Raw genomic sequence first — 15,498 nt, 5'->3', positions numbered from 1 at the left:
ACAGACATTAGAGTCGTCTTTAGTCCTGAATCCTGGGGCATACAGCTTGAAGGTGAATTTTGCCAAATGGTATTGCACACCAACATGTCAGGCCTCCAGAAGTCATTGCTCTTCTTTTCACCCACCCACTGTTAGCACTGACTGGTGAGAGGACAGTGGTGTCAGCATTTTGTGGAATCACATTGCACAGGTTTGTCGCAAAACCTTCGCTCTACATCCCATCAGACCTCATCCTTCTTGTGAGTGCTGAAGACAAGAAAATAATAATTCAACAAATGAGCTTTCTTCCTATGCCATTCAAGTGGCACAGAGTTGACTTACAGCATGCTGATCAAAGTGTCTTTCTGGTAAGTATTAAATGTATTTACTTGCAGCAGCTCTTCCCAAGAGTATGATCCTGTCAAATGTGGAAGATGAATGCTTTGATGGTAACTCCTAATTTGACATGCTGGGCAGAGGTGCTTTGTCCATTTTTCATCTAACCACCTTGCTTCAGACATTCACCTTCCAAGCACTGGTCATGACGTCACCCTCGTGGGTGTGAACATAGTTTGTTCCTGGGGGTTCTGCCTTATCGATCTCTGTAATGACAGGATTGCTGGCTTGTTCAGTCATTTACTGGCTATGATGGCTTGACTGTCTTTAACCAACATCCTTTATTTTACCCTTAAGTAATTCAACACTTAGTAGCTTTAAATCCTGCAAAATAAGGTGACAGCTGGTCTGAGATAATTTTTTGTAACAGTTTTGTCCACATATAAGTTTAGAAACTTTTTACATGTTTTTAGTAGTTATTGTATTTAACCTTCTATGTATATTTCAGTTAACAGACAGTGTTAGAGGCTGCAACAGTTTCACCATTATATTTCTAACATTACATAATTAACAATGAAAGACATAAGTCCAAGACAATTGAATGGTTTTAGAGTACCATACATTGTGCATCTTATGTTCCAGACTGATTGTCCTAATGCTCATACAATGACTTGAACATACTGTAGGTCAAGTATGCATGGAAGCATTACCAACAATAAAGTATTATAGTATTACGGTAGTTTACTTTTCAGATGTAAGAAAGGGAAGTTGTTAAGATATGATAGAATAATGGATGGAACAAAATGCAGGACTGGAGTAAAAAGCAGACGTTTGCTTCCAGACTAGATAACAGTTCTAAATATATAGTTAGAGAGAATAGTTCAGATCAACTGTACATTATTCAATTTGATTGAAATACAATATTTAAATATTGTATTTAAATATTGTCATTTATTTCACTTCTTTTGAAATTTTAATCAAGAAAATTGTTGTGATTCTTACTATCTTAGAACATGTGAATAAAGAAATAGATCACAACTATGACCCACTTTTATGGGTCATAAAAGTCATTTAGGTAAAGTCCCATCACATAGCATTTAATAAAGATTCATCCTATCAAAGCAAAATAAACATGTTAAGTAATTCAACACTTGCATTACTTTCAAGCTATGTAATTGAATGTTCAATATATATTCTTTATTTAATATTTGTATCTGTATAGCATCCTATTAAATCCCCAGACTTACCATATATAGAAAAACATGGGATAAGAGTATTTAACTTTATTCATTTAAAATTCACAAAAAACACTAGTCAAGACATTTGACTTTAAGATTGCTTAAAAAATTACAAAATCATTAAATGCATACATTGAGAATTTGAATTTTTACTATAACTTCCAAACAATATTGACTTGAGGTCTGTATTTTAGAGAACAGGTAAAATAAATAATACAAAGAGAATGTGAGTAATACCACATCACCAATTCATCATTAAAAAGGAAATTAAATTCACTACACCAATCAAGAAGAAATAGAAAGAAATAAATTGACATTACAAATGCCAGCCTGATATGAGAAAATATAGTTGAAAACAGGCCTTAATTTTTACTGAGCTTCAGTTTGATATAAGCCTTTTTACAACTTCACCAAAAAGGGTCTCATATATATCAGGGATTCTGGTCTGCTGGCACAGCCTGAGGCAAGCGGTCCTCAAATTTATTAGTCTGATAGCAATGTCGAGTCAGAACAAGAGAACAGCTCATTTTGTCGTCAGCTCCCACCTTGCCGAATGTCCAAGAAGTGTGTTTGCCTACAGGTTCTGCTTCATCACGAACAAGGAGGAAGCACAAACAAAAAGAATGAAAGATCTTGAGCCCATAATATGTGGTTGGTAGCTGTGCAGAAGGTGTTTAGTTTTCTTAAAAGTCAGGCTATTTAGATTAAATAGGTGGTTTTCCATCTTAAAGCTTCAGGTTTCATGTTTACAAAAATAAAATTGAATACATTTTTAAAAAAAAAGAATATTATTAACATAAACTAATTTTAGCAATTCGAATCACTAAAATTTTGCAATTAAGGGTTGGGTTATCAGAGTGCAAAAGTGAGGCAACATTTTGCTGCAACTTTTGCAGCCAGAACTACAAAACAAGAGAATGCAATGAGTTGTTGCATCGGAGATTGAGAGTATTTCTCTCTACTACAGAGACATACATAGTGATTCACTTATAGTTGGTGACTAGAAAACAGGGGATAGAGAGCTTGTTACTTTTTTCCACTCCTAAAACATTAAAACATAAAACATTTTAGACCAGAGAAATCTGTGGATCATGCGTCCTCCAACACACAATTGTCACTCAAGGATGTGAATATATAAAGTAGCCTACTCTTATTAATATATGCCTGGTGAAACAGTATCACCCATGAGTCACCATGGTCATCTTGACCAAAACACCTACATATCACTAAATTTATACCCTTTAAGCTGCTGTACCAGCAATAGTAACACAAAAATAAGCTGTATTTTCTGATTTGCATTACTTTATTTGCTTTATAATAATAATAATAATAATAATAATAATAATAATAATAATAATAATAATAATAATAATAATAATAATAATAATAATAATAATATTATTAGTATTAGTAATACTAATAATATTAGTATTATTATTCCTCAAGCACCTTGGTTTCTAGAGGAATATAGGTTATCTGGTCCTAACTAAGGAAGGAAGGGCTTTTGATGATCGTTTACTAATAATGTATATTATTAGTATTAATATTATTGATGATGATAATAATAATAATAATAATAATGTGTCATGAAAGAAAAAATCCACATGAACAGTATTTCAACAAAAGAAAAGGATGATTTCATAGTAAAAGTTACAACTAATAGAATTATTAAATGCAGCAAATTCAGTGATCCCTGTGACGTTTAATTTCCTTGGCTTCAAAAGAAACTTGCTACGTGTCACCACCACTTTCAGGCAAATGACCGTAATGGCACCATTTATCCATTTGGCCTCATTGAGTTCTATGGAATATTGCTCACAACATGCTCTCCGGCCATCGGTATGTCAAGATGTGTCAAGCACTTGACTGCATGTGGACCATTGAACAGCTAGTGAGTTGCACATCTGTCTGGGAATGAATGCTACGATGTCAAAATCGATTTATGATGTAAAAGTGCCTTCTTCTGCATAAATAATTAGGTTTTGCCTCTAAATACTGGAAATAACCAATATAATGGTTGATATTAGTTATTTAATACATACACACACATGCACACAAACTAATCGCCAAAACAGAGGGACACAAGTCATATATCAAACTTCTGATTACCTTGGAAATAGTGTCTGTAACTTTTGTGGTGGTTTCTTCTGCTTGGAGAGGGAGTTTACACATATTACATTTCCATATTATGTTATTTATGTGGGATATGCTTTGTTAAAATGATATGGTCTCTTTTAAACTGTACTTTTTTTCAGGGTGGATTGATGACAAAATATTACACTTGAATTGATTTTACATCAAACATTTTGGTGGAATTCAAACAGAGTGATAATTATGTTGATTCATAATCATAGTGTTTTGCAAAATTATTAATGCCTCTTCCTTTTTTAATTTTATTTCATTTTTTACATTTTGCAGTGTTACTACCACAATCTTCATGAAAGTGCCATGGAAACGAGATATCCACTTATTCAGCTGTTAAAACTTTTTGGTGTATAGACCTAAATATCACCATTGACGTCATACAGGGTAAGTAGATTTCAACACTGTGGTCACTGTGTGTATATAGCTGGATCTGAAAAACATCTCAGACTGAAAATTCAGCACAATGGACAGCTCAATGTCAGTCTGAGTCCTGAAATCGCGCACAGCAGCTTAATGTCAATGACAGATTATTTCAGCACCACGGACAGCTACGCTTTTGCTTGTTTTTGAGAAATGTCCTAAAATCTCAATTTTAACAGTATTTGTAAGTATAGAAATTACATTTTGAAACTATATTTAGTGACTATCTTTTTCTTTTATGTGTACTGAGAGTTTTTCTTTTAGAGATTGATAACTTTTTACTTTATTTAAGCCTCAAATTTACTGAAAATTTCCTAAGTTTCATAAGCTTTAATGTCACACAATTGTCTTATTTTTTAAATGACTAAACTATCTATTACGTGTTATTTAGTAATGTTTACTATTTTCTCAAAACAAGTCACGACGCATCAACCTTCAGAACCATTGCCCCTCTGTCTAACAGAGTCCGGACCCACCCCTTACTGTCTGCCATGACCGTCCTCTACAATACCATACTGGCTTCTTTGTACCTCCCCTTTCTCGCCCTCAGTCTGTGAATCCCAGCCTCCCTCTCTAGATATCCATCCCACACCTCTCCGCCCGCAAACGGCTCCTACGGTGAGAAAAAAAAAAGAGAGAACAGAACAGTTTCAAACACGTCGACATAAATATCACTACTCTAGCTCCCTTTTCCCCCTTGCCCTCCCGACGGACTTCAGCACTTTTATACATTCAGCGCGCCAATGCCAGAGACCACGCAGAAACGACGGATTTTTTCCTCTTGAGCATGAGAAGGATTGCCAAATCATCCGCAATCCAACATCACCGAGTGAGCCACCAGCATGAGCCCTGGATACATATGCTCCAGCAGAAGTTGTTGGCTAGAGAACTAAGAAATCTTGGAGCACAAATACAGCAAAGAGGGGAGAGTCAGTTTTAGGTAAGTGCGGTTCTTCCGACTTGGACCTCTCACATAACACGACGGCGTCATTTTTATACATATATTTTCTGCACATCGTCTGACCACGAGGTTGTGGTTGGGTAGGCAGGGCTACACTGTGGCACAATTATGGCGATGTTGCGTGGTCAGCATGTTACTGGGGTGGTCGGTGGTGTCCTTTTACAGGATGGAGGAAATTTTCTTTTCTCTTTTTTTTTTTTTTTTTTTCTGTCTCCCTCTTGGTGAAGCTACCTTTAAATATTCGCCCTACAAGTCCTGCCAAGCTCCGCCCGGGCAGAATGTCGACGAATATCCATCGGGTAAATAATAAAACGTAGACAAGTCTCACACTCTTATAAAGCGCTCATCTCCGAAGCTTATGCAAATGAGTTTGTCTTACAAATTACGTGCGCTCTCCACTGCGATGTTGCGGGGCAGCATCTCGTGGAGGTGATGCTGTGAAATCGCCGTTATAAAAGGGCATGGAACAGGGATCTCATATTTAAGGCTTGCATGTAATGCCGCTTCAGTAGACAAAAATTACAAAGGTAACATTGTGAATGGAGGTGTTTGATCGGGCCTGCGGATCACCGAGCAGTCGGCAACACCGTTTCTGTGCAATCATATCCCGAATGCACTCTATAGTGGCTTTTGCTGATCACTTCACTCAAGAAACTGCGCTCTCCATCACCTAAGGCTAACATCTTGTGTATAAAAAAATCAATGGGAGTCATGTTGTCATTATTATTAATCTGCAACCTCCATCTTATTTGGTGTTTAAAGCTTGAAATTAAGTAAAATCTCTGCCTCTTTGTCAGTTCTGGCCTGTCCCGAGCTTTAGAGCACGTACACGAATTTGTTGTTGTTGCCTTGTGCGTGTGAGCCTGTCATCGGTGAGGCAAAGTTGCCGTTCCATCAACTTGCTCTGATTGCTGTTCCGCCCGCTAACTGCGAGGGGAGCTCCTGCTCTTTTACACCGTCTGTCATTATGTGGCCAGGGGCAAGATAACTCTGGATGATACTGATAGCAACTCTATGAAATTAGAGAACCAGCTTTTGTTTGAAATAAGCCCGGAAGCTTTATCTGCAATTGCTGCAATTTCTATCTGACATTTTGGATGATACTTAATGATACTCTCTTAGGAGAGCTGCATTAATATGGGCAAGTGTGACCTAAAATGCAACTTTAAAGCAGGGGGCATTTGTTTGAGTTTAACTAAAAATGTTAAGCCAGTGTTTGAAATTATATTTGTGAGTGCAGGTCAATTTTCTCTTGTCCTGCCCTCTTTTCCACATATGCAGTGCAAAATACATAAAAATAAATAAGTAAACCTTCTGGCAGCTGAAATTTCAGAAGAAAAGCTGCCTTATCCAGCATGCTTCATTCAATTTGGTGGCCTTTCCAATGGTAAAATGCTGGCAACGTGTAATCACTCCCAAAAGGAAAGCTGTCTAAATCACATTTCCAAAATGAAAATGCCAGCAGTAGCTTAAAGCTATATTTGTGTCATGGCTTTAGATGACCCCATGTTGATCATGCTTCCAGAGGCTGAGATGAGAGCATGTAGCAGCAGTAGTTCTTTCAAATTCTTTCACAGAGAAAATGTTTTCAAACCATGTTGCTGTGAAAAATAACTACACTACAGCAGAATTTTACCTACAGTGTATTGCAAAAGTATCGTACAACTAAAATCTTCTCCACATTTTTTCTCATGCAATGATTGTGATTGGAGACTCAGACATGGTAACTTGTGGTCATCACGTGGGAGGAAAACGACACATGGTTTTAAATGTTTTACAAATATAATTCTGAAAAGAGTGGCACAAATGTATTTTCTGATGCCTTTTCTCTGATACCTGAAAGTTAAATCCAGTGTAGTCAATTACTTTGTAAAGTTAACTTATTTGTAACTCCACATAGACTCAATTTAATCTCAGTATAAGTGCAAGAGCTGCACAGACTCACAGCTCATGTGAGATAATCTGTTGATAGGACAAATACGAGTCATGTTTCAAATTAGGCCTTTTATGGAATTGTGGGAATTAGAAGGTAATTGTTTAAAGAAACCCAACAGCAATGATTACATTTTGTCACAAGTCATGTAGGAACCAAACAGACATTTGGAACAATATGTCATGCCCCAACAACCCATTGAGCTGTTTGGGCTACATACAAAATGCTAAAGAGTGTCAGAGAATTTACATAGAACAACCTGAATTACACATTCCAACAAAAGCACCACAAAACACTGTGGTGGCAGCATCAGGAAACCTGGGTAGAATAAATTTGTTCTGATCTCATCAAAGTCCAGACTTAAGTTCTACTTAAGAATCTGTAGACTTGAAAACTGTTGTATACAGAGGCTCTACAATTTAGTCTTACTTGCTGCTGTTGTTGCTAAGGGGAGTTTAAAACTGTAATGTCTATGGCTTGTTACAAATATATTCTATGCTTTCAAAATGTTTACTTGTAATATAAAATAAATAAAGTGTGTACAGTTTTTGTTCCATTTAACAAACATGCAGTACTATGTATTAATGTATCACAGAGATTTTCCCCAATATTCACTGATATTTGTGGTTATGTAATGGTAAAGTATGTAAAAGTTCAAGGAGGTTTTATTCCTTTGAAAGTCATGGTAAATATTCTGCACATGCTGTCTTTTCAATCTTAATTTTTTTTTTCAAACAACAGCGTAAACAAACTTTAAAATAGTTTGGTAACAAGACATGTCTAGCACCGATGTCAACCTCTTTCTGTGTCTCTCCGTCTATCTTAGTATTCTTGTGTTGGTGCGTCGCTGTTTTTCATTGGGTGCCGGATGCAGCTGTGGCGGCCAGCAGGCTACTCCCCAAGCGTTTTGGAAAGATATCTGTTTTTTATTAGAAACAAACTATGACACCTGACATAAACTCTCTAATAGCGGCATGTCCATAATATTTTAGAAAGGCAACTGATTTAGTTGACCTCCTTTGGATACCATTTCACCTGTGCTACAGCTGACAGCTGTATGAGACCACATGGGTCAAACAGTGCTTTGTATTGTTAATAAAAAATGTTCTTATCTCAAGGCTCTTAATTAAAGCCTTTATAAAATGAGTACAAGTGAATAATTAAATTTTTGGTCAATACAAGATTTTACCCATGTTAAGGATAATTTGGCAAATTTCAAGGAAAGTCTGTGGTTTATTTTTCGTTGCAGGTCCCAAAGAAAATCCTCATTTGAATAGAACTGTGAAGTAATATTCATTTTTTAAAAGGCAGCCATGTTTTTGTTATTAAGGAATAAGCCAATTAAGTGCTTTGCAAAGCCAAAGTATGTGTGAAGCTTCATGCATACTTAAAACAGACTCAAAAATCACAACAATTATAACTGTATAATATCAGCAGCTTGAAAATTTAATATCTCTAGTTCTTCACCATGTCCTATTTTTCATTTACACCAGCTGCTTTCAGTTTGAATATTTGTGAATGAACCAATCCAAGCAGTTGGAGCTAAACAAATCTCCTTATTCTGACTGGCATGCATGTTCATTTTTAGACAATATATTTAAATTGTTATGTCTAAAAGTCTGACAGAAAAGAAGTACTGAAAAGTCAGAAGAAAATGCTATAAAATATGCTAAGGTAGTCGTTGGTAAGTATGCCTTCTTAAGATTTGTGCACACCTGTGCTTCACACAGAAGGCTGACTGCTCCAGCATGATTACTTTGCTAAAAATGTATCAGTGGGTGATTTATTAAAAAAAACAAAAAAAAAAACTCACAAGGTCTTTCTTGTATTTGAATCCTTTGTGCTTTTGGGAGACTTACATTAGGGAAACACGCTCACATATCTTTACCCAACTCTTGATACTTGCCAGGTATGGAGACACTGGACTGAAAACTGACACTAAACTGAGCCTCTGCCTCCCGGACCTATTATGTACTGCCAGGAAACTCAAGTCATTAGTGCTCAAATATGATAACGCTCACAACACAGAAGTAACTACAGTCATTTATCTTGCCTGACACCTCCTTGGTTTTGCTGGCTTAGTGACAGCACTAGTTATGCACTTATTGGAATAATTTCACCTCGCTTTACAACAGGGAGTATGATGTCTTGATGTTCTGGGGTTTGCCCTGGTGGACAATTATAGACAGGACTGTATCTTGTTTTCCTCTTCTTTGGTTCTCGTCCTTACTAAAGCAATAAAAATGTTTATCCACTCTTATACAAATTGCTTTTGACATACTGCGTACAAAAAAAGAAATCTCTTCACTATTGTCAGTGAAGTTCAACTTTGATATTTAACGTTTTTAAAGTCAGATTTTCTTTCTAGTACAGAATAAGTATATTTAATACTTGTTTAAAGCTTTTTCCTTGATGTGTGTAACCTGCATGTTTCAACAAAACTGTGCCAACAAAAATGTTATCTTTGTATTTTTTTAAGAGCTCTCTAGCAATATATTAATATTTGACAAGTACATAATTAGGATGTTGCTAAAGGTGCATTTATTATTATCCTAATATTAACAATGTATCAGTTGACTGGACTTTATAATGTGAGAGAGGGTCTATGGTAATGAGGCAGAGAGAATTACCAGCAGTCTCAGTTTTCCTCTTCTCTGTGAAAGTCACTGATTCCAGATGTAACTAGAAAAAAACCAAACTAACAAAAAAAAAAACGCATTAAAAAGTGGCATAAGCTGCATTTGTTTAGCAACAAACTCAAGACTGAATCTATGACTAGTAATACAAATTATTTGACTGGACACTGAAGGAAAATGTGGGAAATGGAAATGCTAAATTTTAATATAAAAGCATTTTCTTCAGTGAAAACTGACACCCGTAGCAGCTTTAGATTGAAAATTATTTTTAATTAAACCTCAAAGGCTTCTGATATTAAATGTGACAGATATTTTAAGAAGACAATGAAATAATTTAAACGAGTAATGCATATTTTTAAGTTTTTATTTACATAATAGAACAGCATGTCAAAAGTTAAGTTTCACTTTCTAATATTCAGTAGAGACAATCTGAACTTGTCTTGATTTTCTAGCTGTCAGGTAAACAAGTAGTACTTTCTTTAAAATGCCACAGACAGTGAACTCATACAAAGAAAATACAGAAATTTATAAGTCCTGCAGAACAACTAATTTCCCCTCCGTAAATGTATTGATCCAACAAAGTTGTTAAGACTCCAGTATAACATGGAGTGGGGTCATAATCAACTCATTAGTACAATTGTCAAATTTTCCTCTCATTTTTACAAGTCAAGAAGAGTTTTTTTTAAATTATTTTTTTTATTTTCACTTAACAGTCTTTACAGAAACTGGCATCTTTAAAATGTGAAAAATCATGGGAAGATAATCTGGCTGAAAATTTTTAATTAGGACTCTTGCAGAGAAAGTATTACTCTTTCCAGGTTTCCCTATGATGACTAAGAAGTGTGGAGTACTTGCTACTGGAACATATTTGGTGCCCCTAATTATTTCTTAATAATGAAGCCACTTTTTCTGTAGTATTTCAGATCATCTGGGATTTATTATATGCCGCTTGGATGAAAATGTGAAGTGGGCTATTTTTATCACATACAGTATGCTCCAATTTTGAAATATTAAGCAGCTTAGAAGTTATTTTTTAGCAAGTTTGGAGGCATAAACTGACCCATGGCCGATGTGATGCGGGTGACTCAGAGGACTGTTGGTCAATGCCAGGGGCTCCCAACATTAGTGACCTATATTGCTGTTTAGGGCAGTAGCAATCGGCAAAGCTGCAAACGACTAATCAGATTCAAACTGGAGTCGAAATAATATTGCAGATTCCAGAAGAAGCTTCAATGTGGTGGCAAGGACACATTCATCCCCCCAAAATGTTTTCCTTGGCTTTTTAGATCATTTTGGATGAGTGTAGTTGTAAATTTATTTATAGGCGTTAATTTATAGCAATGAAAGAACATCCAGCTAAATCTTTAAGTCAGTCTGTGGGTGTACATGTTGCTTGTGTGCTCTCAGATACAAGTTACCTATACAGTTACAAAAGGGACAAACATTAGCAGTGAAAAAAAAGAAAGTGTAGATTTTTTTTTCTGCAGACCAGGACAAAGCTACTGCTTCACTGCCCGCTCTCCATTTTTCTGGCATTTTGAAGCATCCTCGCTTTGTCAGGTTGGTCATCTTTCTGTCTCCTTAACAATTGGCCAGATAGTTTCTCCTTCAAAACATGCTATATATTATCGTCTGTTCTTCAGCGTCAGTTATAATCTAGATCAAAAACTGTTAAAAAATACTACACTGATTCATAAACATTTTAAGTTCAATTACAGCAGCTCTACTAATGTTTTGTGTTAGTTTTTTTTCTTTATTGCTCAGTACTTATAAAACATTACTGGGAATGTTGTGCTGTTCAAGCTATCTTTTCTTGTAATTCTGGCATTTATAACATTTGTAGCCTTACATAACCATGTCAACAGGAGAGTTATTTACACGAAGGAAAGCTGATTCCTTTTTCAAAGTCTTCAGTAATCCCAGAGATAAGACCCTAAATCTGCACAAGTTGAAGATGAAGTGTAGTACAAAAAAAAAACAAAAAACAGTAAGGAAGAAGCAGCTTTTTCATTTCTTTGACTAAATGTCTTGGAAAATGAAAAGTTAGTGATAAATATAACTGACAAGCTAAGAGAAGAAGAACTTCAAAGCAATGAATGAGTAAAATGTATTTTAATATTTAACCTTATATTAATAATTTGTTATTGTCTATGTGAATAAAAGTAAATGGCGGGTGATGTTTTGGATGTTTCAATGCAGAAACAATTGTTTTGTTTCTTTTCCTGATCTGTTAAAGAAACGCTTTCTCAGAGCAGCAGTGTCTTCTGCCACAGATCTAACCAGCTAAGCAAAATGGGGCATAATTTGTGGGAAATGTGCCTGATTAGTACTGCATACTTATACCTCAACAGCTTTGGTGCTGTTAAAGGCGTTGCGCTTGTGACTCCAAAAGTAGCACATGAAATGACCTGACACAGCACTTTCACAAAAGTACCCACCTATAGATTTTTTTTCCCCCCTTTTTATGTACCTGACCTTGCCTGTGTCTATATCCGTGTGTGTCTCTTGCACATAGAGCATATTTTAAATGGCTCCGGCTGAAAATCTGCCACAACAGCAGACATGTATATTAATTAGCATTCTAAACATAGATGCCTCATGTTCACTAATGCCAGTCCGGCATTTCCCAGTGGGTGAACCAGGAGCCCATTAGCATTCCTTGTATGTGAGCTTGTCTACTTAAGCGCCACATCCTGTCATATGTAGCTTGAGAAACATTGATTGACCAGAGATTTCTTTATACCTGTGATCGCTGGGCATTGCATTCGAAGCCTTTAGGACTTTCAGAGCTTTTGCTATGTAGTCATATACCTTCAACTTTCTTTCATTCTCTTTCTTTATTTGATCAGCTTCATGTCTACTTGTAAGTCCAACAACATTGTACACTTTTAAATAAAAAAAGAAAAAGCACTTTAATATTTAACTTTTTTACTTCTTTGAATGTAGCTACATTTCCAGGGCTACTTGAGTTTTAAAGATAAGTTAATCTCACAGATTGTAACATTCTTCAAGTTCTTGCTGAATGTAAACTAGTTCAGCCTCAGGATGAAGAATATATATATAAAAAATGTGAATGAATAAAACATCATCTCAAACATAAAATACTGCTTTCATTGCCTTCCGTTTTAGTGATCTTTATGTTCTGTGTTTATGATTTAGACACGAATAAATTGCACTGTATGCAAACCATAGTCTATCATTTGTAGTGCACATTTTGAAATGTACAAACAAGGGACTACCCAGAGGCAACTATTTTGCAGAGCAGCTTCCATTGTAGATGGCTTGAAGTTCTTTAAACTGCACTTTGAACAAGAGTCAGAAAATGCATGCTCAAAGCAACAGTCCCTTTGCGGAACAGTACATCTGAGCTGATCTAATGCTCTTTAATGACTATGAAAGTAGCAGGTGACAAATGTGAAGATAGGCTGAAGTACAGTCTATAGCTAATGGTTGTGCTTGGAACAGAGTCATATCATTTCCTCATTTGATTCCAACTGAGGATCTGAGTTTCAAGTCATACCCCCGGCTCTTGCCTTATGTTTCCAATCTCCTCAACTCATTGTTTTCTGATTGTGGCAAAATGTATTTGAAAGCATTTCAATTAACACATACGTATTATCTAAGTAAAAGCATTAAAAGTTGGATATTAAAAATTATCCCTACTCATTTACACTTGCATTGTCTGCTGACATTGCAAGTGAACTAAGAAAGCAGGTTTTAATTGCAAGAAACCAACTAAACTGAGATCAGAAAGGCACACATTACCCTGTTGTCTTTTTTGTGCTCATTATGATAACTCAAATGTAATATCAATGAAATCAACACTTGCTTTCATTTCTTTATAAATCCAGATCCATTGCAGTTTAGAAATGCAGTAGAGGGCATTCTCCTTGAAAAATGTCAATTTCATTTTCAGGAATTTGGCACAGATATTATTTTCGTCTACTGAGAGGACTGGCTGTCTTAGTAATTTAAGATCAATCCTAAACAGCAGGGACAGTTTGGAGGAAAAAAAAGGTTAGATCAACTGTCAGAACAATCTTCAAAGGTCTGGGTATAAGAAGAAGTGCTTAAAGCAAAAGACAAACTTATAAAAATAAACAATAGGAGATGTTTCACATTTGCAGTGCTAAAAATGAGAATTCTTGCTTTTATTTATGTTTCAACTTTTCCATCTATATGTTCTATGAACAAGAACATTTCTTAACACTATGCAGTCAAAGATTTATGTTGGAGGAAAGCTGCAGTTTTTTTTTTTACTATTATATATTTCAGATCTACAACACAATTTATTTTTATATGGCTTAAAATCAATAGTAATGAAGAAGGTTAGAGCAAGGCAAAAATTTACAATCCAGCTGTACTTTTATATTAATGTAGCTACATTTTAACCAGGCAACAATTTATCAATTTATGCTCCTAAGCAATTTAGGGCCATCCAGCAAGCAAACAGTAAAACAGAGTAGATGGAGTTGATTCTATTTTTTTCTCTCAAATACAGTGTCACTTAGTATGTGTACCTAATTTCAATTGCAGATGTTGCTATTTGGTTAGGCATACAATCTGAATTATTTTGTTAGTTTATTTTGTAAGTGTGGACTTAGCTGATTTTGGTGTGATCTGAAAAAGGCCACTACAAAATATTAATTGATCTGTTCTCTATGATATAGAGGGCCTACATCTACCTGGCCTTAGACGGCACATTAAATTTGCTGAACCAGGGAGTCTGGATAAAATGGCCATTAATGGCCCCACCACCGTGATACTTTCTGGAAATTGTTAGTACTCATTTGCTCCTGATGAAGTGGAGTAAAACAAAATAATCCCCCTCCCAAGCAGATAATGGTAAACCGGGACACACTTTCATTTGCTATAAATCAAGAGAAATGACTTTTCTGTATCATTATCAGGACAATAAAGTTTATACTCATGGCCCATTAGTTGGGGTGGATTGAGCCCATCTACACAATAAGATGAAGCATTCTATAGAAGGACTGTGGGTGATTGTAATGTCCAGGGTTTCATTATCACCCACTGACTGAACTAAATATTCAGATTATTTCCTGTGAGGCGACAGAACTAACGCATGTTCCTGCAGAAGACTCTTTCATGCTCTGTTGGACTCAATTCACATCATGTTGTTTTCCACTGTGGCTGTTTGGATTATTAATGAACAATGGCAGTGGTCTGCCACTTGGCAACCTATCACAATTGCCTGGTGGAGAGAAGAGACCCCTCCAGCTGCTTCCCTGCCCCCTCTCTTTCTTTTTAATCCACCACTGTCTCTTACATTGCACTTGTGTGGTGTCTAGTGGACAGGGATGCTTGCTATGCTTTCTCAGAAAGGTTATAACCCTGTAAGAGATCAAAGAAAGAAAAAAGTGCCTCCCTGTCTTTGCTACAGAGTTTACCAGAATGTAGTTTTGCTGCGCTGTGAGCCGTTTGTGCTCCGGCTACAGCTGCTCCTTGTGTCTGGGACTGTATATTCCACTTGAAAGTAGGAACAAACAGAGGGTGAATAAAAGCTCCAAGTCACTCAATTGGCCCTGAATTGCCTGAACTTAACTGCTACATCAGCAGTACAAAAAGTGCCTGGCGTGGTCAACTCCTTTTCCTCAGTTTAACTTGCTCAGCCTCTCGCATTGACACCAGGGCCAGGTGGATAGGGACAAAGTGGAAAGAGGGGGGGGAGCTCGATTTATCAGTAATTATGGAGTGCTATTTTCTCTGTCTCCCATCCATGTCTGCCCTTGGAAGCAGTAGCCATTCTTTAATCTTGACACCCGGTGATCATGTAACACAGAAAAGTGCCTATTAGAGGCGGCGAGAAATTGGAAAGGGGCCTCTCTC

General features: G+C 36.3%; 1 protein-coding gene across 1 annotated transcript in view; it reads left to right on the top strand.

Annotated features, from left to right (window-relative positions):
• The first annotated feature begins 4,687 nt into the window (after window positions 1–4,687).
• Window positions 4,688–15,498, top strand: part of brinp1 (BMP/retinoic acid inducible neural specific 1) — a 119,942-nt gene continuing 109,131 nt past the window's right edge. Inside the window, exon 1 of the mRNA XM_005810052.2 lies at window positions 4,688–5,058. The gene's annotated coding sequence lies outside the window, so the exon portion shown is untranslated. The remainder of the gene's footprint in view (window positions 5,059–15,498) is intronic.

The sequence above is a fragment of the Xiphophorus maculatus genome, chromosome 8 (assembly GCF_002775205.1).
Source record: "Xiphophorus maculatus strain JP 163 A chromosome 8, X_maculatus-5.0-male, whole genome shotgun sequence".
In the NCBI taxonomy this organism is placed as follows: Eukaryota; Metazoa; Chordata; class Actinopteri; order Cyprinodontiformes; family Poeciliidae; genus Xiphophorus; species Xiphophorus maculatus.
Note: the sequence above shows the minus strand (reverse complement) of the source record. Positions and strands in the feature narration are given on the sequence as shown.